This window comes from Caloenas nicobarica, chromosome Z (genome assembly GCF_036013445.1).
Source record: "Caloenas nicobarica isolate bCalNic1 chromosome Z, bCalNic1.hap1, whole genome shotgun sequence".
NCBI classification, from domain to species: domain Eukaryota; kingdom Metazoa; phylum Chordata; class Aves; order Columbiformes; family Columbidae; genus Caloenas; species Caloenas nicobarica.
Genome location: NC_088284.1, coordinates 17,513,066 through 17,540,233, shown reverse-complemented (window position 1 = coordinate 17,540,233; position 27,168 = coordinate 17,513,066).

Sequence of the window (27,168 nt, the reverse complement as noted above, 5' to 3'; positions counted from 1 at the left end):
GAATCCAGATGGGGATGGTAATAGCTTGAGCTTTAAAGGCGTTTTAAAATATCTATATTTTTACAGTGTGTACAAAGAGCTGTTGATGTGAAAGCCCTTGACTTTTAACACTAAAACTAAGCTTTAGGATTCAGCAGTATATATGCCTCTGTGTGTTCCTAAGGTTTCTGATGCCAAAACACACAGATAATTAATAGACTGTCACTGAAGAGTCCAAAACCGAGACTACCAGGAAGAAAGGAAAATGTACTTCGCTTCCTCTCATTTTCACAGTTGTTGCTTTATTTCATATTGCTCTTGGCATTCTAGCTGGCAATTGAAATATCCAAAATCCATTCTTGATTCTTTATTCAGTTCCACAATTTTTATGTGCATTACATCATTGTCTGCGTTGGGTTCTCTTGCCAGTGAGCTCTGATTAGGAGATTTCCTTGTGAGCTTTCTCTTATACTGCTAAGCTTGGAAGCAAAGACAGTCCTGGGCACGCAAACTCTTATGGAAATGTGCAGCTGGTGGAAAAGACAGAAGGAACTCCTAAGTCCACAACGGAAGGAGCTGCATTTACCTCCTTCTATGAGCCTTTTCCTCCTCCCTTGGTAGGGTATTACAAAAAATGAGAAGGGCAGAAAAAAACCAAGGGAAGGGAGCAGTGACACAGAAGAAGCAGACTTAAGAACAGCAGAGCTTTTGGAAGAATCAGGAAGCTCAGACAGATATCTGCAGCCTTCAGCATACCAAAAGCTATCTTCCTACCTACAGCTGTATGTGTGCCCCTGTGAGTGTATAATGCCTGGGAATCACAGTGAGTGTTTGCATCTCTTCCAATTTTCCATTTGGACCAGCCCACTGAATGCTTTCCAGCTCTGCATTCCTGCCTGGGGCTAGGGGACACGTTCTCACATTGGCTTTGGGAAAGGGAGAAAGGCGAGGGAAAACTGGTCACGGATTTGGCATTGTCCTTTTGTATGTCATAGGCGGAGAAGGATACAATTTCAATGAGCTGCTTTTTGTTTTTCCCTTTTCCTGACTTGTTTTCTGGCTGAACCAGGTCCAAATCCTCAGCTTCAGTAAATCCACAGAGCTGTGTGACTGTGGCAAAGCTACCAAAATGCCTGCTTGGATCACCAGGCTCTTAACTACCACCTTCTCCTGCTGTGTTTTTCCAAGACATGCAGATTGTGCTCTGCAGCATCACAGTGCATGGGAAAGCACCACCGAGGATCCTGGCAATCACTGCAGTGGTTTTTGTTTAACTGCAGTCTGACCTGGAGCCTATAACTACTGTATTCTACTATAACAATAAATAGAATATATTATATAATAACAGTGCAACGATGTGCAGGCAAAGCAACAATAGAGAAAATACTGTATGAGGAGAGGTGAGAGGTCCGTCTGCTGGGGCTGTGAGGTTTGAGGAGAGAAAGGCATGGAGAACTTTTGCTCCTCTACACCTGCTGCAAGTGCTTTCTTCTGCTCAGCACAGCCACAAAGCCACCATGGGGACCTGCTGGTGCTCAGGATCTCAACACAGACTGAGTCAACAGCAGATGAGTTCAGAAAAGGCCACAGTGGGGGTGCAAGGGGTATATGTGTCTGCTGAGGGAGCACTGGTGCCTTGCCGAACCCCCTGTCCTGTGGCTGGAGGGTAGTGGGGCGGACAAGGTGAGCACAAAGCATACAGGTGCTGGCAGCTGAAGGGCTCTGGTCTGCTCCAGGAGGTGCCTTTTAGCTCCTAATGCCTGAGAAATTTGCAGTCACTGGACACCTTTTTTTGGTTTTGCCCCAAGGGGTTTCTCCTGAAATGAAGAGCAGAAGCTGCTAATCCATTTTCATTGCTCTTAGATTCAACAAGATGCATTTATTGCTCACCGTCTGTGATGCAGATACAATTGTAAAAATTATATCATGACCATCTTGCCTTTTTTACAAGGGCAGAATTAGCTTCTAGCATTTTTACGTTACTTAACTCTGTTTTATACTATTTTTTTTCCTGGTATAGTGTTACTCCATGTTGCATATAGCAAGGACCTTGGCTGGCTTTCAATTTTTCTTTCCATTTTCCTTTTAGCAGACAGACAGTGCTCAGCAGGAAGCTGTGACCAGTGTAATCACTGCTGCAGATGGAAGGATGTCCCCAAAAAGGGATCAAAGAGAGAACTCCTGTCATGGCAACCATTAGCACAGGAAATCTGGACGACTGAGATGGTAGGGTATTTTGAAACCAGATTAGGAAAGAGATGCAGCTTTTTACATCAATGTCCATGTCTGGGTGCTAATTACAGGGAGGAAGGACTAGCTGGAGGGTGCCGGCCACATACAGGACACAGAGAGGTTCTCCTGGTTTCATCTGGTCAGGGAGGACAACTCTGCTCATAAGGTTGCACTCGGTTCTTAACTGTTAAAACATCCCAGGAACGTCTTTCCTGACAGGGTTTTCCAGCATCTTTCTGGACATTTAGAACCTGTCTCTTCAGCTTTACCTTCACCTGTCCTCAAGAGAGAAATGGAAAACCCAAAAACCATCACAATGCAAACCTAGCCTTTTCTGACGAGCCACGTCTCTCTTGCTGTTTGAACAGCTGACTGTCTATTATGATTTACATGAAGTCTGTACATTAATCCACTTACTCAGATTTTTGTCTACAACATATTAATATTTGACGGTATTTTCCCAGTTTGCTGACTGCAACAATGCTATTCAAATGAAATTATTCTTATTGCAGACACTTTAAAGCCTGATCTTACAGGAGAGGGGCAACATAAAGAGATGCCATAGCTTGAAATGGTAACTAGTAGGTAAAGTATTCTTTGTAGAGGTTATACGCTTTCCATGTGCTGAAAGGTAAAACAAAATGCACACTGCCCACATATTTGCACAAGACAGACATGCAAATCTCTGTCCAAAGCCAGGTCAAAGGTGAATCTCACAAACATAAATCCAAAGCCGGATTTGCACAGCTCTAAATTTAATCCACTGTACCAGCAAATGCTCTCAAGAGCTCAGACATCTCGAATGCACTGCTGTAGATTTGAACTTCAGGGCACCAGACTGCTTTCCCCACACAGCTCTGCAGCAACAACAGTAAATTGTGAGTGTGTGATGAAGTTGTACATCTTCGTCTTTTTAACTATCAAATTATTATTTCTGAGGGAGAGGCTTTGCAAGCTGGTGAGCCATTTCTGGCCATATAACAATCCATAAAGGTGGTAGAAAGAGCTCAATAAAAGCCATCACAGTCAAGCCAGAAGGAAGATATGTCTAACATGATGGAAGTTTGGATAACCAAGGTACAGCACAGAAACCTAATGTATGTGGAGCTTTTGCCAGGCAGACAAACATTGGAAGAAAAATACTGTATGTATTATCCTGTTCTTGTATTCCTCCACTATTTGGTTAAGGACTTTTGACTTCAACAGCTTCTTCTGCTGTTACAAAGCTGCAAGAATTTGTATGATGAGAGGGCTGGATGATTTGGAAAATTAGTAACAGCTTACAGAGCCTTTCACCTCATGGGTCATGGGCTTAAATATAGCTCATTGCTATCTATCTATAAAACTCTGCCTTGAATTTTCACAAGTGAAAACCAATGATCCGGCAATGCTGTGTGGCACCAGTTACACTTACTGAACCCACTCTTCCTCTGTCTGTGTAGAAAGGCAATACGACCCCAACCAGGATGATGCCAGCTGCAGGCAGAAGTGATGCAGAGAGGAAGATTCCAGCATGCACTTTCAGCATAGGAAAGATGGAAAAAAGATCATGTATGAAAACTTTGGACTGCTCAACAAGCAGAAAGTTCAGAGCTCAGACACTGGGGGATATTTCTATGGAGATCTGTTGCAAAGCAACTGCAGTCTCCTGGGGTAGCACAGAAATGTCACCTTATTTTTCCCATCAAGTGCTGTATTCAATAGGGATGGCCAAAATCAGATCTTCTTACAGTTTTGATACTGCATATGTGCTGGCTTTTTTCATGCATCTGGACAAGAAGTCAAATTATCAAACTTCTTAATGGAATTGGAAGTGCCAAAATAGATGGTGCCAAAATAGCAAAATGTTATGTTATAACTTTTCAAGCTAAACAAAACTATTCAGAATATCTGAGGCAAAACATCTCTGCTTTCTTTTTTATGCTTCCTTTAATTTGATCAAGTGAGCCTTGACTCCTCTGCATTATCACTCATGGTCCTTCCCAAATGCTGAAAACTGTCTTAGCACAAGCCTGGCCACAGGAAAAAAGCAGTGCAAGGTGCACCTCGGCCCTTGCCATCACTTCACTTCCCAGTCATTCCCCCAAAAGGGGGGAAAGCCATCCCAAGCCTCCCCTCCCTTCACACCAGCCCTAGCATCCTGCAGTACAGAAGAAATACAGCCTTTGGTAGTATTTCTTTCATGGTGGGTGCTCAGGAAATTGGACCTACCTCACAACAGCCTTACAAGTCAAGTACTTCCTTCTGATGAAATATTAAACTTACCAGGACATCGCTGCTTAGATGGGAGCAGTTGCATTATCCCTTTACAAGGCATAAAATGATTTTATTGATCCCGCCTGAGGCACAGAAGTCCCATTTTGACATATATATTTCCAGCCAGGGAGCATGCAAGGAAAATCTTGTGAGGAACCCACCCCCTCTCTGCTCTGGGTGGGCAGGATGGGTGGCTTCTCTCAAAGGTGCTCTGAGCATAGATAAAATAGATTTATCATGAAAATCAGGTACCTTTTCCCCATAATCTCTGAACATGTGGCATGCTGCTGCAGTCTTTACAAACTGGATTGGAATGATATAAAAATTTGGTCAGAGTAAGTCTAGGGGTAAAAAAAAAAAGGGAGAACAAGTTCTATATGGTCTGTATCTGACCATCTGACTGCTCTTCTCAATGATGTTGTCCCACCCTTCCACTGGGATGTACATATAATTGATCCTGAGAAAACCTGGCATGTTCATTGTGTGTTGCTAGAAGATAATGTGCTATATGAGTCATGGGAGAGTGGATAATAAACACAGTGGATTTTCCCACTATTCCTAGTGAACAATTCACTGACACTGAAGCTTATAATTAAGAACACTACCATTTTATCGTGCAAGAAGCTTGCTTGAACTCCTGTCCCTCTAAGTGTGTTTTCTTGATAATTTCCAATTATGTGTTCTTGATCACTGCCTAATTCCGTTATTATTTCTCAGCAAATTGTTTGTCATTCCTCATCTTAAAAGGACTAAGGAAATTTGCAAGTGTCTTTTGGTTATTATAAAGTAAAACATTACTGTCTACAGAAAAAAATAGTCAGTTGTAATTAAGTCTTTGCCGTAACATGTGAGTTTTCATTCTGTCATTCACTTCAGGCTTCCGTCTCATTTATTGATTTTGCTGCTCCCAGACTTCAGGAGAGCTACATTTCTTCAAATATTTTTATTAGAGTAAATATTTGAATACAAACTGTAAGAGGAAGGAAACAGAGAGAAATGAAAAGATGCATTAAATGCCTCCAAAGGGCAAGTGAACAGCCTTGAGAGACTTCAAGTACTGCAGTTTCTATGTTTAGTTGAGACACTGCATATCCAGCAGTTTGTAAACAGTGCAGATTTTTCATCCACAACCCAAAGGGTAAACAGATAACAGATGACAGGATCTGAAATTTGGAATAACGAAAATTAACTGGTTGCCAAAAGCCTCTATAAGGAGAAGATGATGACTTTCAGAGGACTTCTTGGTCACACTTACTGATTAAAGCAACAATACCATGTGTCTCCTGCATACACACTTCTTGACCTAACACAAAATTTGGTAAAACTCCTCATTTGGGAGCACAAAACTGACTTCACCTCTGTGGCCGCTGAGTGCAGGTAGCCTGTCTCAGTTTACAGACATGCTCTCAAGCATCCTCATTCTGCAGAAGAGCTCCCTGGTCCACGTACAGGCAGGGTGAGGTGTTGTTTCACCACATACATGATGTACGTGTCCTTACAGCTATTCTGGGCTGCGGGACAAACTGAAGCCATGGGAATGAGCACTGCTGTAAAAGAAATCAAACAACTCAGCACTGCGGATGCTGACTCTTCAACTCCTGTGACTTTTCGCCCTCATGGGTGTCACTGAGGAGGAGCAGCGATGTCCGCAAGGTCCTGGGACCCCATCCAGCTGTTGCAGAGGAGCCATGGGCTTATTTCCTGAGGGCCAAAGGGAGCAGGGACACTGAAGTGAAGCATTGGCAGGAGGTGGCTGGGGGTGGACGACACAGATGAAGGGCTCTGGGATTAAAGTACATTTGACACTGTGACTGTTCTACTGCATGGCCAAGAGAGAAGTCTCCCCTTTCCTAGCTCTCTACTCACTCGTTCTCCCTGTCCCCTCATGCTACATTTATTTCCAGTAAGCTCATGCTCAGCTGCAGGAGGACTGGGCATGGAGTAGAGGAGGGTTCTGGACAGGAACTGGAAGCTCTCAAGGCCTCTATGTGGACACACACATCGTCCTTCTGCCTCTTGGGGCTGAGGAACACCACCGGTAGAGCACCTTCCTCTGTGCCCCTTCTGATTTTGGTCAACACGCATCTATCCCAAATCTCACAGATGCCTCTGTAAGTACTATCTGGCCGGTCTGATATTTTTAACCAAAGCCCAAGGATTTCTATCACAAGATATTTTAGGATCATACTAACTAATTTTTCTTTCCTTAATTTTTAGTGTTTCTTAAGAAACAACTGAGGCACAACACTGATGTCCTAAATAAGCATCAGATTACTGACCCATTGCTCCAAAAGCTTCCAAAATGTGTTAAATCATATATTGTAGAACCAGTATCCCCAGGCACGATGGGGAAGGCTGGATGGAAGTTCCAGTCAGCTCTGAACAGGGCAAACAACACTACTTGTGACCACCAACACCCATAACAGCCTCCGTACCACACTGCAGATCAATTCCTGTTGCACCTGAGATTTACACCAAATCATTCCAGAAACTATCCAGTCTTCCACTGATTTGGGGTTATTTCACTATTTCCAATCACACTCTGTGGCTATGCAAAAGAAAACATGGTACAAAGCAGCATAAGTAGATGTTCAGTTCCCCAAAGGGTAATTTTAATCTAAACAGTCCTGATTATTATTTTAAAACCTTTATGCACAAATGCAATTGGACTTATTCTTGACAGTGAGAATTTACTATATTTTCAGTCATACCTGAGAGATTTTCTTGCCAGATTTCATACAGAAACCAAAAGTGACAGTTATTATGTTGCTTTTAATAGAAATAATCTCAAAACTCATGAGCTACTGTCTTCATAAATATTTACCATGAAGTTCCTATTTGAATGTGATTAGATGTTAAATAACAGTGTTCTGAAACAACATACTTGGCTAAGGAAAATTTCAGTTTTATGACAATAGCAAATTTTTAAAGTTACATTTGTGTTTTCCTTTTTTTTTTGAGAAGGCAACTATAATAGTCAGAATCAATGTCTTTCTACCATGTTTTCTAGTTGTTTTTGTTTCTCTGAGTACACAGAAATCAGACTTTGGGGAAGAGATTTTGGGTTCTGAAGTCTGCTTTGCAAAGTGGGTATAATTCCATTAAAGATTATTCTGCTTACATTCCTATATCAGATTCATTTTCTTAGGTATAGCTGTTGCTAGCAAGTCATGTAAAAGAATCTATGCCTTGTTTCCCAGTAGGTCTTAGCACTTTTATTGTCTTCTACTGTATTTATTGCTTCTTTTAACTGCTGAACATCCCAGAGGCTCTGTTCAGGTGACATTTTGGCTCTGGAGAAGTGAGCCACTAGGCATTAAATAATTATTTCTGCAGATACAGAAGGTAAAGCTCCTGATCAAGGTCTGAAAAGATAATAGGGCACATGTGAATCATGAAGAAGATAAATATTCCAAAACAGAGACATATATTGTACTCAAAACCAGTCAATGTCTTTTTTAAACTTTTGTAATATGCGAATGAATCTCACTTTGCTCAAAATGCCACTATTATTGGCTAGTCTTGCTTCTGTAGACAAAAATGGAAAAAAATCACACATATTATATATTAATTATTTCTGCATAAAGAGCATATTATATATTAATTATTTCTGCATAAAGAACCTGGAGGAACATGAGAAAAGAGCTTGCATAGGACAAGTTTTCAGAGTCTTCTCAAATAGTTTAAGAGGAGAGACAAGAAAAAGAATAAATACAGACATTTTGAGGCATATGGCCATCTCTGGGCTGTTTTATATAAATAATGATAATGAGGGCCATCAACAGCTATGGTGCTGCAGATCCCAGCTGGAGGGAAAGTATACTCTGAGCAGAATATGAGAGAAGAACAGCTCCAAGGGGAAAAAAATATGCATGATTTGAGTTTAAAACCAGGGCTCATTTACATTAAGAGATCAATCAGTGGGAAAATCCATTCTGCAGTGCTGTCCCATCAGTGAGCATGCTAATTGAATGCAGAGCAAGCGAGAGCATGGGTGGTCTCTTCCCTCTTTTATCTGCACAGCAAAGCTTGCGGCAGCTCCAAGATCCCCCTCTCTGCAAACGAAGCGCCTTCAGACAGGGCAACCACCTGACTGAGCCCGAGGAATTTTACCCATGAGAGGAGGCATCTTCGAAACCCATTTGCCTGCTTCTGAGCAGGGCTCGGCAGCGTGCCCTGAAAGCGGCTGCAGTTCACAGCCACCCAACCGCTCGCTACCATGTGGGTCCAGTCGCCTGGCCATGTGGGGTGGGAGTGGAGTGGTCATGCTGGGGCTGGAGCAGAGGTGGCTGCGTCCAGCGCAGGATGCTGCAAGCTCCCTAAATAAACACACTTACATAACATGCAAAAATCATGCCATCTTTCCCCTAGGTCCTTTTGGCAAGGACGCTCACAGGAAATATCCTGTTAGTGGAGATAAAAGGCTTGATTTACTCTGCTCCTGATAATGCATAATTGCTTAATTGCAAGCACATAATTAAACTCCATTGGGAAGGTTACAGTGACAATGATTGCTGAGCAAAGATGAGTTCCGCTAGAGAGGCAATCTTTGCATCAGCTGGATTTTTTTTATAATGGGAACAAGAAGAAATGCACTAAAAAGCCTGGATGTTTGGCAGGAGCTGTGGAGGAACGGAGCAAGGGAGGCTGGACACAGCTAGGGCGGCACCAACAGAGAGAGGAGATAAGCTTTTACATCAATCCCTTCACTAACTGACCTGCTGTTGGAAGCAACCTCTCTGGAGAAGCGCTTCTTGTGAATTGAGGATACCACCAAGCCCAGCAAGCTCCAGGTGCCGAGCACCCTCCCAGCTTATGCCAGCACAGAGGTCTATCTGGCTCCACCACCCCAAGGCCGAGCTGACCCTGCTGAAGGTTGTTCATGAAGATGTCACAGGGGCCTCTAAGTCCAGAGGTCTGAGGGACCACCAGCAGGCAAGGAAACTCTCACAGACCCACATCTGAAAGAGCAAGCTGAGTAAGGAGCCACAGCCTCCCAACGTGAAGAGACCAACAGCTTCTATGGTGCCCAGTCTGGCCCTTGGTGTAGGAAACAGCCATAAAGGAGCAAACAGAAAGCTGTTCTTCCCAGTGACAGGAGGCAATTTTGCAAACTGGTGCATGAGTCACGACTCCTTTAATTGAAACCTGCGCTTCAGTCATCTGGAAGCCAGCACTAAAGATTTTTTTAATGCCTTTGTCATGTAAATTCTGTGTCACTAAACGTGTTAGGCACCCATCACAAAGGAACGGTAGTTCCCTGAGACCATCAGAGCCTTGTGTGCCACAACTCCAAGGTTTCTTTAATAACTCCATAAATGAATGAAGTCCTGTTTGCACATGGAAGCGCACTGCGTTCATTTTCATCAGTGATGATGAAGGAAGCTAGAAAAAAGAGATCAAAGGGAAACAAAAACCTTCAGTATACAAGAGCTGCTGTATTCCTAAGAGAGAAGACAGTCTGTTCCAGTTTTGGAACCTAAGTGCAAGTCCCTAAGTGCAAGTAAAGAGCATCACTTTGCAGCCTGCAGAGTAAAGAAAAACCAAAAATCTCTGTTTCAGAAAATGGTGCTTGCTTTGAGCTGGCAAGGAATACTTCAATAACAGGTTGTGGAGAATGTAACTTCAAAGTTTTGAAGTCGACAGAGCTTTGGAAGCAGTTGCTGAAATTTGTATCCAAAAGTGATTTAACTTCCCCAGTAACTGATGTGTACAAATGGCACACACCACTAAACCACATATGCACGCAATGTATGAATTCCCACATTCTTGACTTCCCATTCCAGCTTTAGCATTTTTTCCAGTGCAAAAAGAAATTAATCAAGCTTGCAATAGGATGTGTGTGTAAATGCCAAAGAAAAAATTAAAATCAGCTGGTTTTTGAAAATTACTGACCCCGGAGAACTTCGTTTAGATACTTAATGCCCTTGTAATCCTGTACACCATTGTGGGTAACCAGCTAAAGGTAGAGCTCTTTAAGCCAAAACTATTCTGGGTTTGTTTGGCTTTTTTGGCAGTATGACATTTTATAGTGATATATATAAAATCATGAAGATGCATGGGGCAAACTGTTCTGTGAACTAATTTCTGGTGGTGTGGTAATTCATCCATTTTAAAAGCATTTTCATGCCTCCTGCCAAAGAAGAAGTGTTGTGGCCAAAAAAAAGAAGAGAAAATGTGGGGACATGCTGCAGAATACATTACCCAATATTTTGCTTTGTCTCAACTTGCTCTGCTAAGCAATAAGAATTGCTGGGACCATATGGAAGGAGAATGGCAACAGCCTGCACTATATGAAAGGTTTCTGTAGCAAACAAGAATTTCTCTAACTCAGCCTAAAAGTACAAAGCATCTCACTCAAAGTTTTTAGGAGAGGTCTTTCTTTTGAGGGCTTGTCAGCATAAACATGGCAGAAACAAATTCACAAAACCAAATCTTTGTTTAATGAATGCTGGTAGCTGTCACCTTTAAAGTTGTTTACATACAATACAGGAAGACAATGAGACAGAGAAGTATTAAATCTTGTCTAATACCCTCAAATTAACACCATCACCCTGCTAAATAAGAAGGGGCATAACACAACGCTTGGAAGAAAAACATGCAGTCATTTTCTCTTGATACTATTCAGAGTGAGTTCATTTGTATGTGTACAAGATGAAATTGTAGTGTAGGATGTAGAGGCTTGAGTCTCACCTCAGCTGGTGGGGGATTCTCCCTGTTACCTTTTATCCCTCTCTCTCTTTTTTTTTTTTTGTCTGAATAGCATTCTGTCTGTCTTGGGCCCATGAGAAGGTGCATGTGTCCAATCACCATGAAACTTGTACAGGCCAGGGAGGTAAGAGCCAGCCTGAAAGCAGAGCTAGAGGAAGCTGCATGTCACCTTCTGCATTGCCAAAGTAGCACAGCCATCTGCTGTGTTTCATTGCCATGACCATGTCCTGAGTCCTTCCTTTCAATGGGAATTGCAGTGCCAAGGGCAGATACAGGCTGATGGTTCTCAATTTGCATTAGGATTTAATCATCTTAATTTCCTTCAGGACTCATCCCAGCAGCAAGGTAAGGAAAGCAGCATGTGCTAGAGTCAGTGTCTACTGGCCTCTGCCTATTACAGAGCAGGGAAGCGGATCTGAGTGTCACGGTGGGAATGGGGAGAAGGACACATTTTTCAAATAGAGCTGCATGTATTTTACTCTCTAACTAGTTCCCTCATGCTTGCATTTCTGCAGGCTGCTACCACCTATTGCAATATAGATAACAGCTAGCAAGGAAAAAATACATTGGATGTTTTGGACCTAGTAAGTATACCACTGGAAAACAGGGATGCTGTTGTTCAGAGACATTAAATGATAAGATGTTCAGCATGGACCCTGAATCCACCGGCAGCCTGCTGGGCATCTTTTTGACAATACCCCCACAGCATAAACCATTTTGAAGTAACAAAACCCTCCCAGGAGAAAATGCAACAATGCTGCAGTCAGTTGCAATCACTTCCCATGGCTAGATATGCTCTCAGGGGGATGGGAACAGGACCTGAAATATCAGGGCCCACTGAAATGCGTCATGGTGGATGTCAATGATGCAAATGCAATTAATACTTCTGCCTGGTCCATAATGACTCTGCTGCCCAAACGCAGTAGAGTGGCTAGAAGAGCAACCTAATGGCACATAAACACTTCCCAAGTGGCTGTCCTATTAAGGTTATGCAAGACCCAGGGCAGTCCTCTGCAACGTGATGTCAACCCTGGCTCCTGGCCTGACATGCAGTTACACAACAGGACAAGGCGAGGGGAGAAAATGGAGATGCTCTGGAGCTGTCAATTTTTTGAAGCAGAGTTTAAGCACATAGTTTCTATTGCTGTCACTGGAAAAACGTCAGATGAGTGCACAGCAGTGGGGGTAGTTAAGGGTGATATAAGACATGCTAGTTTTCTTCCTTTTCTTAATATTATTCTTTATTCTTCTTTTCATGTATCTGTCCTGATTTTCCCTCTCTCAGAGTCTTGGCATGGGAGTAAAAGAAACTCAGAAGTACATAGCTTATGACTGAGTAACGCTCTACTGAAGGCAGGGAATCTCTTTTCTTCGTTTTAGTTTTTCATGTTTTTTCTCACTTTGTGTATGAGCTGTTAGCCTAGAAGCCCTCCTGATATGTAGCATTCCCTACACACTGGTGAATTTGTGCTGGTTGCAAGAAGCACATGGTGGGGATTTGGGGCCGGCATTGATGGAGATGTGCTTGTTATCACAAGCAAATGTCACTGTAATGTTGCACAGCCCAAGAAAAGAGAACAAAGGAAACAACACAACCTTTTTCCTCACTGCCCACATAAGCCAACTGCAGTGTAGCAATGAGTGCTGAACAGATGTGGAAGTGTGTCTGAGACAGAGGACACCCTCATGTGCCACTCCCACATGACAGGTTGTGCTGCTCTCTCTTCCCAGTGCTGTTTGGAGAGATCAGAGCTCTTTTGTCCTATTTCAATTTAAAACCATGTAGGTGACCCCGGCAGAGGAAGAAATTGCCTGGGATGAGTGGGGTCTATGTGCTTCTCAAGGCACCGACAAAGCATTGCAGAAGGATGTCCTGGGGCTGCTCAGAGGGCCAAGGGTGCATAGAGGAATTATGGATTCTCTTTGCTGGTGTTGGTGGGTGAGCAGCAGCTCTTGAAGCAGTGAGTACAAGCCCTGTCCTCCACACAGGTGGGCATGTGGGCACTGGTCTTGCCAGCAGGTCTCCACACCATAAGCTGGGCAGAGGAGTGGGCTGGCAGCATGACCATGGCAGGAGAACTGGGGGCCACAACACATGCCAGCAGAGCATGGGGAATGACAGAGGGCAAAGAGGGGCAGCATGCACCAGCCTCTGTGGTCCAGCTCTTGGACTCACTACCCAAAGTGAAGGTCTCTGTCCAGCCAAGCTTGCTGGGAAACTCCTCATAGCCAAGAGCCACACAGAGCACAGGGCTACCCTGTTCTTCCCCAAAAAACTCTCAGCCTGCTACTTAACACCCTTTTTTTTCCATCGGCCTATGTAAAGGTCTTGACTCTTCATGTAGTCACTTGATCAGGAGACTGCATTTGACTGATGTGTCAGAGTCCTGTCTACTCAGATGTATTATAGCTGTCCTCTCTTTTTACGTCCAGATTAGGACTTGTGAGAATAAAGCTGCAAAACTTTTCAGACAAAATCAATACCGGTAACGAAGGTTTGAATTGTAAGCTCTGATAAAGTTCAATCTGAACTAAATCTTTTGTCTATAAATATTTCTGACAGTTTTCTGTCTTCTTATACATCTGACACATGCTAGCTTGCATGAATTTCTTTTGGTGATATCTTGGGAAAAGACACCAATGGAAATGCATTTGACACAGTCTCCCACAGCATCCTTGCTGCTAAACTGAGGAAGTGTGGACTGGGTGATCGGGTAGTGAGATGACTGCGAACTGGCTGAAGGAAAGAAGCCAGAGAGTCATGGTCAATGGGGCAGAGTCTGGTTGGAGGCCTGTATCTGGTGGAGTCCCTCAAGGGTTCGTACTGGGACCAGTACTATTCAATATATTCATCACCGACTTGGATGAGGGAATAGAGTGCACTGTCAGCAAGTTTGCTGATGACACCGAACTGGGAGGAGTGGCTGACACGCCAGAAGGCTGTGCTGCCATCCAGAGACCTGGACAGGCTGGAGAGTTGGGCAGGGAGAAATTTAATGAAATATAACAAGGCCAAGTGTAGAGTCTTGCATCTGGGTAGGAATAACCCCAGATTCCAGTATAAATTGGGGAACGACCTATTAGAGAGCAGTGTAGGGGAAAGGGACCTGGGGGTCCTGGTGGACAGCAGGATGACCATGAGCCAGCACTGTGCCCTTGTGGCCAGGAAGGCCAATGGCATCCTGGGGTGTATTAGAAGGGGGGTGGTTAGCAGGTTGAGAGAGGTTCTGCTCCCTCTCTACTCTGCCCTGGTGAGACCCTAACATTCTGTGATTCTGTGAAAACCACTCAGCCAAAAATTTCCCTGTAGATGATGAAAGTCAGATCTGGAACCCAAAACTAGCTATTCTATATGAAATGGCAGAGAGCAAAGCCTCGAACCAGAAAACCCCTGGAGTTTTGTGGAACATTTGATCCTGATCTTACCTGTGTGGCTCAAGACTTTGTGGCTCATTGTATGTCTTTTTATGATGAAGAAAATATGCAGTAAAACCAGGCCTGTATGGTCAGGATCCCTGGAAATAAATGCATTAAAACCAGAATAAATCAGTTCAGAAAACTGGCTGTCTTCCTTTTTGCTCCAAGGTACTTCCTCAACATCTGCCTTGACTGACCTCGGTAACAGAATTTTTCCGCAGGGTGTGAATTTTATACTTTGACAACTTGGTACAAATATTTTATTGTCAGAATTGAAACACAGTTATGCTTGCTATCCAACTCACCTTTTTCTGAACTGCATGTGTCCGAACTTGTGCATGTCTATGAAAGAAATTAAGCTTTTCTGTGCCCCCTCTAGTTCTCACAATTCGCTTGGAACCAGCAGTATCACTTAGGCAAAACAGACCTTCTCAGAGAAAAGCAGCTTGCTTTCTCCTGTTTTATAAAAAGAACTGGATTTCTCTGAGGCAATACAAATTCCTTGCATTAAAAAAAATCTGTTCCACATGAATGTTAATGCTACCTCCAAATGACATGGGTGCATGCAGACTGCCTTTGAAAGAAGCCCTTCACAAAAACTGTTTGCATCAGGTGATGCAACTGGTGGACTTCAACCTGGATGTTGCTATTGTTCTAGTCTCCATCACATTTGCTTTTCCAGTCAGTCTTAGATGTAACTTCCCAGCCACAAGAAATTGTTTTGAGTTGTCAGATGTCCAATCCATCTAGGTTTTCTTTGTTTACAGGAAGATTTTTGTGTCCAATGAGAGGATGGGATTTTATTGCCAGCTCTTAGTCACTGCAGGGCAAAATGCAGGCAAAAGAGAAGATTTCAGCAGGCCATGGTGCATAGGAAATGAGAACTTTTTGTTCAGGTTACTGGTCTTAGCTTAGCAATAACTGTCATGAATTATCCATGCTCTGCTTGCAAAGAGCAGGACTCAAGTCATCTGGTGCTAAACTAAGCTGCCACATCCTCAGCATCCCATTTCTTCAAACGACATGAGCAGAAACCTCTGTCCACCCTCCTGCCCCATGGCAGGCTGAGCCACACCTATGTCTGTCAATCCTGACACCAGTTTGTCTAACCTGTTCTTTAAGACCTCTGATACTGGAGAGGCCACAGCTCACCTCGGCAAGCTATCCCAGCTTTTGTCTGTCATTACAGTTTTCACTTTCTAACCTACATCTCTTTTCGGCAGTCTCAGATCCTCAGCTTGTGGGAAAGGAGATCAGCTGTGCTGACATCAGTGAAGTTTCACCATTAAACGTGCTTTGAAGATATGACCTAGTACTGTCAAAACTCAGTCCTTTTACTTCCCTCTTAATTTTTCTCTGTTCCTACTCTTTATCTCTTGATAGATTCACAATGTTCCTTCCACTCACTTCAACATCTAAGCAGTGTGAAAGTGCTGACACTCACTCCCACATACCGTCATCAGAATTCAGCTCTCTTTTTCTGTTCATATTTCTAAAACTTTCAGATCTTCATCTTCACACATGCCCACTACAGCATTCTGCCGGGGATCTAAAAAATACATCAGATATATAAAGAAGTTTCTGAGATCATCTTCCAGCCTTGTCTTTCTGAGGAAACAAACCGTCTCTTTGTGACCCTCACCTGGCTTCCCAAGTTCAAATTTTCAGACATTACCTTTAATACCACTCATAGTGCAAGATCTCAGTCAGTTCCTCTGTTGTTATGTGCATCCTCCCACCTCTGTAGTGACATCAGTCTCCAGTGTCCATTTGACCTGTTGCCCAAATGATACCTTCATGTTTTCTTCACTTTGACGTTTTTGAATACACAGCTTTCCAGAGGTGTCCTTTAAGGCCATTATTCTGTGTGATCTCAGATCTTTCCTTAAAGCCCACTCTGACTGCAAATGTCTGCTTAGAAGATATGAGGTATTACTACCTTTTAAAATCAAATTATTTGACAAGTTCGAATAACAATTAAACCATAAATCATTGCCAAATGCCCAGGTGCACATGTGCTAGCTTTTGCAAGAGTCACTTCCCTATCACTGCTGCTTCAGTCTTCCCCCTGCTTTTGCTAATTCCTTTGTTCAGTCATTTATTAAGTTTTGTATTGAATTAGCAGCATGTGCCATGTAGGCAATATCATTCACTGTGTGTTTGCACAGATATTCACATCTCTGCATTATTTCCCTTCTCTGCTCGGGTTGTTAGTCATACTAGAAGTCCATCATGGACTAGGAGTTAGCTAAAACCCCCACACCTCAGCCTGCATCTTATCATGGCATCTCTCATCATGACATCTCTGGGATGTTCTTGGTATGTGCTCCTAGATTCAACAGTGCAGAGTATGGCAAAGGTCTCATAGTCATGGTTCAAATTTTGTGCACCAGTAGTGACACAGAGGCAGACAGCGCTGGCACCAGCAAGGCACTCTCCTTGGGGAAAAGGCTGCCTTTATCATTCAAGCAGTGGGTAAGATACAGACATGATGAGCAAGTCTTCCTTAGGTTTGCCCTGAGGACAGCTGACAGTGGGGTCTTGACCCCCGACAAGGGGAGCTCTGAACCATAGAATATGCATTTGGTAAAAGTTCTTGCAGCCTAAGTTTTCCTATCTTGGAGGCCTGCTATTCAGGCTGTTTATCTGATTGTTACTTGGCTGACTGTTTACTTTGGACTTTGATTAAATAAAAATATATTAACATTCAGCACTTACACAGAACTGCTTACAAGTAGCAGTTTGCAAAAGATTTAGAGACAGAGAAATTACAAGCTTGTCCAAAAAACTGGTCGGTCGTAACCCACATGCTCTCCAGGTATTTTTAGGTTTTGCTGTTGCTGGTTTCACTGTTTATTTTTGTCCTAGCTATAGCTCTGCATAGTCTTGCTTTGTCCATTAGGCTCTGCATTTGTTGTTATACACAACTATTGTGAATCTGCTGTAATCTGTATGTTTGCATGCCTTCACTTGCTTCCCTGCTTCAGTGTTTCCTGTGCCTTCGTCTTATTTAATTAATCACTTCACCAAAAGAAACCTGATACTGATACCCTGCAAATACTCAGGCAAGTGCCCTGACCCAGAGAAAACACTGGACTTATTAAGATGGCACCCACAGCGACAGGGCTGCTTCAGTAGGAATATTTGCCTTCAGGGGCTGCTGGAATGACAAGATATTATAGAATGGGCCCATGTTGGCAAAACCAGATGTGCTCGCTTATCTCCATCAAAAACGAAGTCAGCCTCACATTGCCTGCTCTATCCATTGCAAAAAGCATCTCTGCAAGGCAGCCACAAGCAGTTAAACAACAATGAAAGCCAGGCTTGTCTAGTCCTTTCAACTCTTGTAGGGAAGAAACATTCAGAAGGCTACTGAAAAACTAATGAAAACACTTCTGCTTTGTGCCATGAGCAGAGAAAACCAGAATCGAAGCAAAAAGCTTCTTTCTGTTTTGTTCCCTGCCTGCAGAATCAGTGGATATCTAAACGAGAACAATATGTACTGGCAGCACGGCCCAAGCGCAGGCATGGCTCCGGGCACAGCCGGGCTTGGCTGCCCTGCCAAGCAGCCTCACGCACCAGTGATCTCCGAGACCGGCTCCTCACAGGGAGCCAAAGGACACAACAGTCTCCTCCCCTACACCCTCCCCACATTTCTCAAGAGCAGACCAGATCCACCTAATTAAACAGACTGTCTTCCAGGAACATGAGGTTTACCCTGAAAATGGAGAAAACTGGAGCTGCCACAAATACCTTGTTATTTGTAGCACTGCTGGCAAAATAATAATGCCCATGAAAAGCAAAGCAAAATGTAAGCATTTTCATGCCCCATCTGAGTGCACCTCAACATGCTGGTAGCGTTGGCATTTTCTCATCATTCTAGGAGGAAAAAAAATGTGCAACAAACTAGGTATGCCACACTGTCAGTGGAGGTGTGTTATTACAAGTATAAATATAGAGAAGAATATTTTCACCTGCTGTCGTTAGCTTCCAGAAGCCATGGCAAGAAAAAAATAAAAAAAATTTTAAAAAGGCTTTCCGTGGCCAGTGTCAGCTATTCAAAGAACAAAGCTTGACGTGTTAATGCAGGTAGTCAGAGCATTATGAAAGAGCCTTATGTGCAGTTAGATGGATTTGGCTGAATTCAGGTGCTGTGTAGGGGCTGCAAGTCACTTGCTGGCAAGAAGGTACCAATCAACGGAGTTTGATCCTCATTTAGACAGTCACATGTGAGAGAGCCAGGGTAAACTTGGTTATTTCGAACATATTTGAGTTTGGCCCACTGCGTTAATTTACTTTGGCTCTTTTCTCAGGACGGTGTGAAGACTCATCATGTTTTGTAGCAGGGCTTTGTTTGCAATGTATTACACTAAGAAGGTCAGAGAACTTCAAGTAATACCTTGAAGTTCCTCTCTGGGCTCTTTTCTTAATGCTTTCCATCCCCTGCTCTTCAATTGTACAGGCAATTTGCGCAGGCCTTTAAAGAAGCAATTACACTATTGTTTAGCAAAAGCACAATGCCAGAAGTGAGTAATAAGCTAAACAATACCACCTCTTTATTTCAGTGGAACATGCATTTATGCCATGTCAAATTTCCAACTTCTAATTTTCCATTTTTGTAGTGTTACAAAGCTTTGGAAACTGGACTGTAGCTTCTGAGGCGCATGTGCTGCAGAAAACTTTTGCATTAAAACCATTTTGCTTGGCAGTAGGTTCATTTTCCTCTGAAATCAGCCAGAGCACCAAAATGAGACCAGTTCAGAAAAGTCCTCACTCACCCTTCTGTCACACAGAGCATAAACCTTAGCACTTCCTTGTCATGTAAACTGCCTTCATGTCCGTCACTCTTTCTAATGAACTCTTAGGTGAAGAAGGCACTTTATGGTTATTACCTGTGTAATCAGAGTCACAGATCCTCTGTGGTACAAAGAAATGGACTGAATCCGTACCGTGGGCTCTACTGATTGCTGTAGCACGCAGTGAGAGTCAGAGCACTTGGTTTAGATCTTCATAGTGGTTTTTCAAATGCTTCAAGAAAATGTGGTACAAATCTCCTGTGGTTCTTACACAGCTTCTGCACTTGAGTTCATCTCATTTTTAAGAGCCAGCTACATACCTGAAAATACTAAGCTATTGAGCAATAAAAGTACAAAGTCATCGGCAGGTTAGGTCAATGGTCCTCCAAAAGGATCACATTAGGGAACAAAGTGACAGGCAGGCACCATGGAAGAGGTCAAAACACCCAAATCAGAATCACCAGCTTTGTCTTCTTAGAGCTTTTCATCCCAAGATATGTAAGTGCATCTGGTCTGTGTTTGGGAATACTCCAACAGGAGTACTGCCTAAAAACATGAGCAGATACACCTTGAAAGGCATTAAAGAACAGGGACCAGTGAGAGATTATAAATAGTTTTTAAGTGATGTATGGATCTTGGACTGAAAGCAGAGGACATTTTCCTTTTCTCTTTTCTTGTCCATCCATCTCTTTTTTTTTAACTCACACTTTCCACGGAAACTAAACCTTGCTGAGACTTAAGCACTGACAGAAATAAGCTTGATTTCATGGAAGGCAGAAGATGCTCTATTATTCCAGCTCTGACTCTTAACACCATGGTCTTTTTTTTGGAGGACATGACAATGAAGGGAAAGACTTGCTCGCCCTTTTTGATGCTAAACAATTGGCTGTGCTTGTGCTCTTGGATGTTTCCTGCTACAAGAAAGGACACTCCTTTTGAACTTTTCTAGGCATCAGGTGGAAGAGAGGGAGTTTAATATGATAAAGAACCCTGGAGGTAACAGCTGTGACATTCTGTGATAGCCTTCTGAGTGGTGGGGCAAGGAAGAAGCAGTTGAATTAACTCCTACAATCCAGGGTGGTGTGGGAGCAACAAAAGAAGAAAACTTGTCAAACCAAATGCAGAGTTGTGAGGCCTGGGGAAAGAGGACAGGACTGGAGAGGGTACTGGGATGGAAAAAGGTTCCTTTCAGCGTGGAACAAGTTTTGATGCTATAGATCTGTGACTTGCTGAAGTACAGACTTTCTGTATACTTCTGCCAGACTGTTCATCTTCAGCTTGAATGGGAGAAATTACTGCAAATCTTAACGATCAACAGTCACACTGCTCAGATATTTTGATGTGCTTGATGTGTGCTTGGAGATTTCCTGCCTGCACTCCTGGAGCCAGACAATATTACTGTAGAGGTGGGAGAGGGACACTCTGGTCTAGCACATGCAAAGAAAGAGGATATTACTCATTGCCACTATGAAGCAGAGACGTTTTTGGGAAAAGAGCGGTAGAGACTGTGAACTACTCCACTCCCCTGAGTCTTAGGGCAGGAAATAATCCAAGGATGAGAGAATAGTAGAATACTTTCTGCCTTCGTTACTATCACTGAATGTTTTGAAGAGATGCAGAAGACAATACAAACCTGAATGGATTTCCCTTATTTTGCCCTCAGAACTGATATGCTTATACAATACAGACAATATGCCCACCAAGCATATTTCCCTATCAAGCATATTTCCCTCCTCCCTGCCATCTTCTTCCACCACATTTCTTATTTGTTTATGAGAACAGATTGTCCTTGTGAGATGTCTCTGAACCTGGCAATGCCTAAGAAATACACTGCTCAGTTATACAAGTGACAGTCATGAACACCAAAGCTGGCTGGATACACTACACATCCAGTTTATCCAAAATGTAATTCAAGTCAGGCCATTTATTCAGTTCAACTACATGTAAAGCAGAGAGACTCTGCAAGAATATGCAAGATCAGGAAGAAGGCCTTAAGTGGTGTTCCTTCATGTTGGCACATGTCTTCTCCACTTAAAGGGAAGTACAATATGCTGGGGATTTTCTTGGCCAACTGCTTTAAGTTGCTTCAACTTACTATCTGCTAGATAAACACAATAAATCACAAGCTCATTTAAAGGTAGAGCAAGCCAATTTCTCTGATAAGCAAACCAGCCCCTGCAAAGTTATTTCCTTTTGATTCAGTCTTGTTTGCCATTGAAAAACCAAATATTTCTTCTACCAGCCACAGATGTGAGCAAAAAAAGCAGATGCTGAACTGTGGGCTCAGCTACCCAAAGACAACTACACTGTCCTTGGTTTGTATGTTAGCTCTGTCTCCTTGCTCTCACCTCATTTCTGTCCTTACCTACCTTCTTTTAGCATATACCAGTAGATTGTTCTGTAGTGCAGGAACCGTCACTTGTAACCCTTCAGGAGCTACTCATCTTGCATAGATGATAACAACTCCATTGACCAAAAACATCCAAGAAAAAAAGAGAGTTGAGTCCACTGTGCGGGTAAGGATGATGCCTCAGGGCAACGTGGGAGGAGACTTCTGTATCCCCAGGCAAGAGAATCGGTCAGGTTAGCCATGGTCGGCTACGTCTGAGGGGACACTCAGACCAATGCAGGGAGGAGAGACCCAGGCACAACAAGGAGCCCATAAAGAGGCAGAAACAGCCTCTATCCATGCTGCCTTCCCAAGTATGGGGACTTGCAGAGACAGGGGCCTTCAGATTGCCAAACACAACGCTCAGGACTTGACAGCTCTTGAGCCTCTCTCAGCCTTTTCTGCCAGGTACTAGATCCTCTGTAACTGAAGAGCTTAGGTTGACCATTATGAGAATTAAGCCATGCAGAAGGCATAAACCCCCACATTAGAAAGATAGTTTATGACTCCATTCATCAGACAACTGTTTAACATCAAAAAGAAATGGCTCACTGTGGTATTTCCATTACTTGGTTTTATTATACTGAAGGATTTTATAGAGCATGTACTCCCTGCGGGGAAATGTGACTTCTGATTGGCTTCTTCACCTGCCAAGGGTGTTACCACTCCCTCAGGTTTCTGGAAATGAGTCTTGCATTCAGGGCACCTCGAGAAAGACTTAGGGTCATGCACTTACACAGGAAAAGAGGGGTTTTCACACAGGAGAGGAACAGTCATCCTGAGTCCTCACATGATTTTGGAGGAAAAAAACCCCATCCTACCCTTTAGTACGGAGTTCCTTAATATGACAACACTCATATTCATTTCCATACTCCCACCATGATATCTTGGATGCTTTTCTAGAGACAGTATGAGAGCCAAGGAAGAACTCACGCTCACCATCATCGCCCACTAAAAAGGAAGAAGTGGACAAAAAGGTACTGTGATGTTTGAACCACTTGTGAGTTCAACGGAGCCTTGCATCTCTCCTGGGAGGAAGGGGCATGGCCCAACAGCAAAATACATGCATGAAATAAATGAAACCATTTAAATCCTTATGTATATGTGTACATATATGTATATGATGCATATGATGTATATGTATAGACATATGCTACAAAACATGAGCTACAGCTAAAGAGACTTAAAAGCAGATGAACAAACTATGAGGAATGAGAACAGGGAAAGGAAAACTTTGAAAAGGGGCAAAAAGGCCTCATTTAGGCTATTTGAGCACTATAAAAATGTCTTTTTTGCCACTTTGCTGAAGGGAGGAGGATAAGAAGGCAAGTATTCTTATTCAATTGATAACAGTTGCAAACGTGAAACAGATTAAAAGAATGAGTCATTCCCATTCTTATAGTCAATTACCAAAGTCTGCTGAGGCAGCTGATACTGGAAGTTTTGTTGGCACAGTTTCATGATCCATAGTCCTTAGCGTGACACAAGTAATGAGCAGTCAGACCTCGGCCCATCATGTGCAGGAGCTGGGAAGGGATCTCCTTCCCTCGCCTAGCTGATGGGCTGCGGGGGGATGGAGGCATCACTGCCTCGTTGCCCTCCCTGCGCCCAGGCAGGGGAAATACTTGGCCCCATAGCGAAACCTCAGCACTGCAAAGAAGCGTTAGCACCACTGTCCATCCTGGCTTTTTTTGGAAAAAGGGGATGGAAAAGAGATGAGCCACAAGCCTAACCTGGCTTTGAGCCCTTCGCTTCCTAGATTCGGATGCTTTCGAGTGTTCATGTTCGACGTTTTCTAGAGCAAGAGGAGGAGTGGGCAGGAACCAGGATTTGTCTTCTCACCTTTTTTGCCTCTCATCAGTAAACAAAGGGGCTTTGAGGCCATTTTCTCAATGTGAAGAGGAATAAAGACAGATATCTCATTTCCCTGTGGTCACTTGAGTATTTATAGCCATCTTGGTTCCTTGAAGGATTACAGAGGTAATTTCACCTCTCAGAAAAAAAAACAAAACAAAACCAAAAACCAAACCAAACTGTCTCTGACTTCACTGTGCCTCTCATGAAGGAGCAGCTCCACTTGCTGATGTCTATTCAAGAGCAGCTACTTACAGCACACTTCCCCTTCCTCCCCTAGATGCTGAGCTTGCTGCTACCTCACAGCCCAGCAGCTAAACAAAGAGGCTTGGCTCCTCTTTGTGCAGCTACCCTGGACCAGAGGAACTGAAGAAAGACTGAGCAGCACAAACAATGCAATGTGGGTGTTTGCACGTACACAGTATCTTCACCATCTAGAAAGTTTGGTTGCCCTTTGTCAGTTTTAATTCCTTGCATAGAGGGTTTCATCATGGGTGTTTTTGCACTGAGGACCTTTGAAATGAAAGGCTGTAACACTTTTGACCGAGTCCTGTTGCAACACTATCTCCCTTAAATAGCCACAAGCCCTTATCATTCCCATCCTTGTATTTTATTCTAATGAGGCATTAACTCTGTACTCCTTTTGCACATTTTGGCAGGAAGGAGATCTGTTAATTAGCCAGACATTGCATTTTTAGTGGAAGTCTGCTGCAAAAGTCTTGTTTTTCTAAATCTGACCTGTTGAGTGATTCATGAGATCCATATTAATACATGGCACAGTACAGTTCCATTGGTTAGCATCTTAAATCTGCCAGATGGCTCAGTAAATAGATAAGCAGCAGGAGAAAATTCACCCTCAAAAATAGCGTTGTGACAGCAACATCCATTAGCCTGAAGTTCACAACATAAAGCTATAATGCCACGGCATTTTTGAATACACTCCACTCTCAATAAGGATCCAGGGGAAGAACAAATTTAGAAAAGAAGGGCTTTAAATAGTGGTTCAGTTCAAAAATAAAGTGTACTTTTGGAAGTTATGTTCCTGTAATAAATTTAGAAACAAGAGTAGAATAAAAAATTTACTAGCATTCTCAGGTGACAGGCAGTGCAGTCAGGTGGACATCCCTGAATATGATATGCTGTTTCAAATACAGACTTCCAGGAAAAACAGGGCCAGGAACATGTCTTCTTTTTCTGTTTATTATACAGCGCTAAGAACATTGGAGATGTGTGAAAAACTATAAATCTTCATATGTAGGCCATCTGGCTCGAATGGCGTGACAGCTCATATCAATAGTTTCATGTGCTTGCCAGTTGTCTCCTGGTTTCCAAGCAATCAGTATCTCTGTGGCCAAATCTTCAAACCTCTGCTTCCAACGAGGCACACAAATAAGCGCCCATTCAGATGTGCTCTGCCCAGAACAGCTTCCAGTCTGACATGCCTGGACAGATTTTTAAAAGCATTTGGCAATAATATTCCATCAATAGCCTGAAGAGAACTGGATATCACGGCCAAAACTTTTCTGGTAGAAAATGTACAATATTTCCAACACTTAAAATTAATTTCAAAGACATCAACCTCTTTGTATCAGAATCCAGGAAAGACAGAATTGAGCATGGAAAGAGAAATAAAAAGGGTGTTTATATTTGCTTCGTCTGCAGAAGGGATTTATTGTTTTGTTCACTGATATTTTAGTGGGAAATTCCATCCAATGTTTTGTTCGATTCTGAAAAATATTCACAACCGAAACGCAATATTATGTGAAATGTTAGCAACACATTAGCTCTTGTGAGTTTAAACTACAACAAAAAAGTTTTCTGCAATCTTTCAGCTTGTTGAAGATGTTGAAAAAATATATTTGTTGTTGACCTAGGCTGACTTTTTTCCCAGCTGTTAAAAGAACTGCCACAAAACAGAAAATCAGTTATTCACATGGCTTGAATGCTGTTTTTGTTTTGGTCTGGTTTTAACCTGTCTCCAATATTAGATGAGTTTATGATGACACAGAGAAGATTTAGTCCTATGCATTTCGCTGAAAATATAATTTACCGGATGAGCTGGGGAGAAAAATCTTCCCATCCCTACAGGTGATGAACTCTGTCAGGAAAAATGGAACAGACTGTCATTTTTACACAAGTAGTGAAAATATAAGGGAGACACTACTTAAAGGTGTCCTGTTCTTCCTACTTTATTTAAAGAATTTATTTAAAGGAAAGAGACAGGGTGAGTTTGTATATTGCAGTTGGCATATTATGCAATAAGATACATGACACTGCATTAATCATATTCCTTATTGGTGACTTTTTCATCAGTTCCTCTCATTGATTGTTTAGACTGTTTTTACAGTTAAAAAAGAAAAACTTTTCACGTAAATTCACTTTTCAGGAAGAGAGACTAGCAATGTAATGAAATTTGTTTTGATAATGGAAATGTGATGTTGAATATAGGGAAAAAAAATGTGCTACATTATAATCATTAAACTTCTGTTAATTCTACTATACTTCTGACAGTTATTTTTCCAGATATTGAACCTAGCCTAGGTGCACCTTTAATTTTGCAGCAGATAGTTTAATCTTTGGGTATAATCTGGGAATCTACATAGGACTGTTTATTTTGGTTTTACATTGATCTGTGAGAATAGTGATTATTTGAAAAAAATTAGGAACATCTCCTTGCGGGATGTCTGGGGATTCAGCTCCAAGTAAAAAATCTGAAGATCCAGAAGCTAATGAAAATCTAGCTCTGTCAGTACAACACGAAGCAAGACTCCCAGACCCTTGTAGGGGGAGACGGGAGGCCTGGCAGTCAGGAACTTTGGATTCCTGGCAAAAATTCAATTAGAAATTGTCAAAAAACTATCAGTTTCAAAATTACTGTTTTTCAGATACGTCCTCAGGAAAAAAAAATAAGTCTAGATTTCTTTTGAAAATTTATTTTTTTGTGATTTGGGGATTTTCTTGCGTGGAAATTCCAGGTTTCAGTTACAATCATAATTCTGCTTTCTGTGCTTTAGTCCCCTATTTCTTGGGGACAATGGCATTTTTCTATCCCACAGGGATAGTTCTTTGATGAGTATTAACACATAGTGAGTTGTAAAGTAGTCAGGTAAGATGGGAGTGCCGGGGCTACCATAGATCATCTTTGGTAATTACAGGTATGTCAGTCTCACTTCAGTGCCTGGAAAAATCACAGAGAATGTTATTCTGGGAGTTATTGAAAAAACACTTGAGACACAATGCAGTAACTGGTCATAGCCATCATGGCTTCACAAGGGGAAAGTCCTACTTAACAAACTTAGTCATCTTTTATGACAAGTTCACCCATCTAGTCGACCAAGGGAAGCCATTAGATATGGTGGGTTTGGAATTCAGCAAAGCTTTTGATACTGTCTGTCAGAGTATCCTGCTGGACAGAATGTCCAGCACACAGCAAGACAAGATAAGCAACTGACTCAGGTCAGGCTCAAAGAGGTAGAGTTAATGGAGTTCCATCAGCCTGGCAAACAGTCACCACCGGGGTTCCCCAGGGCTCAG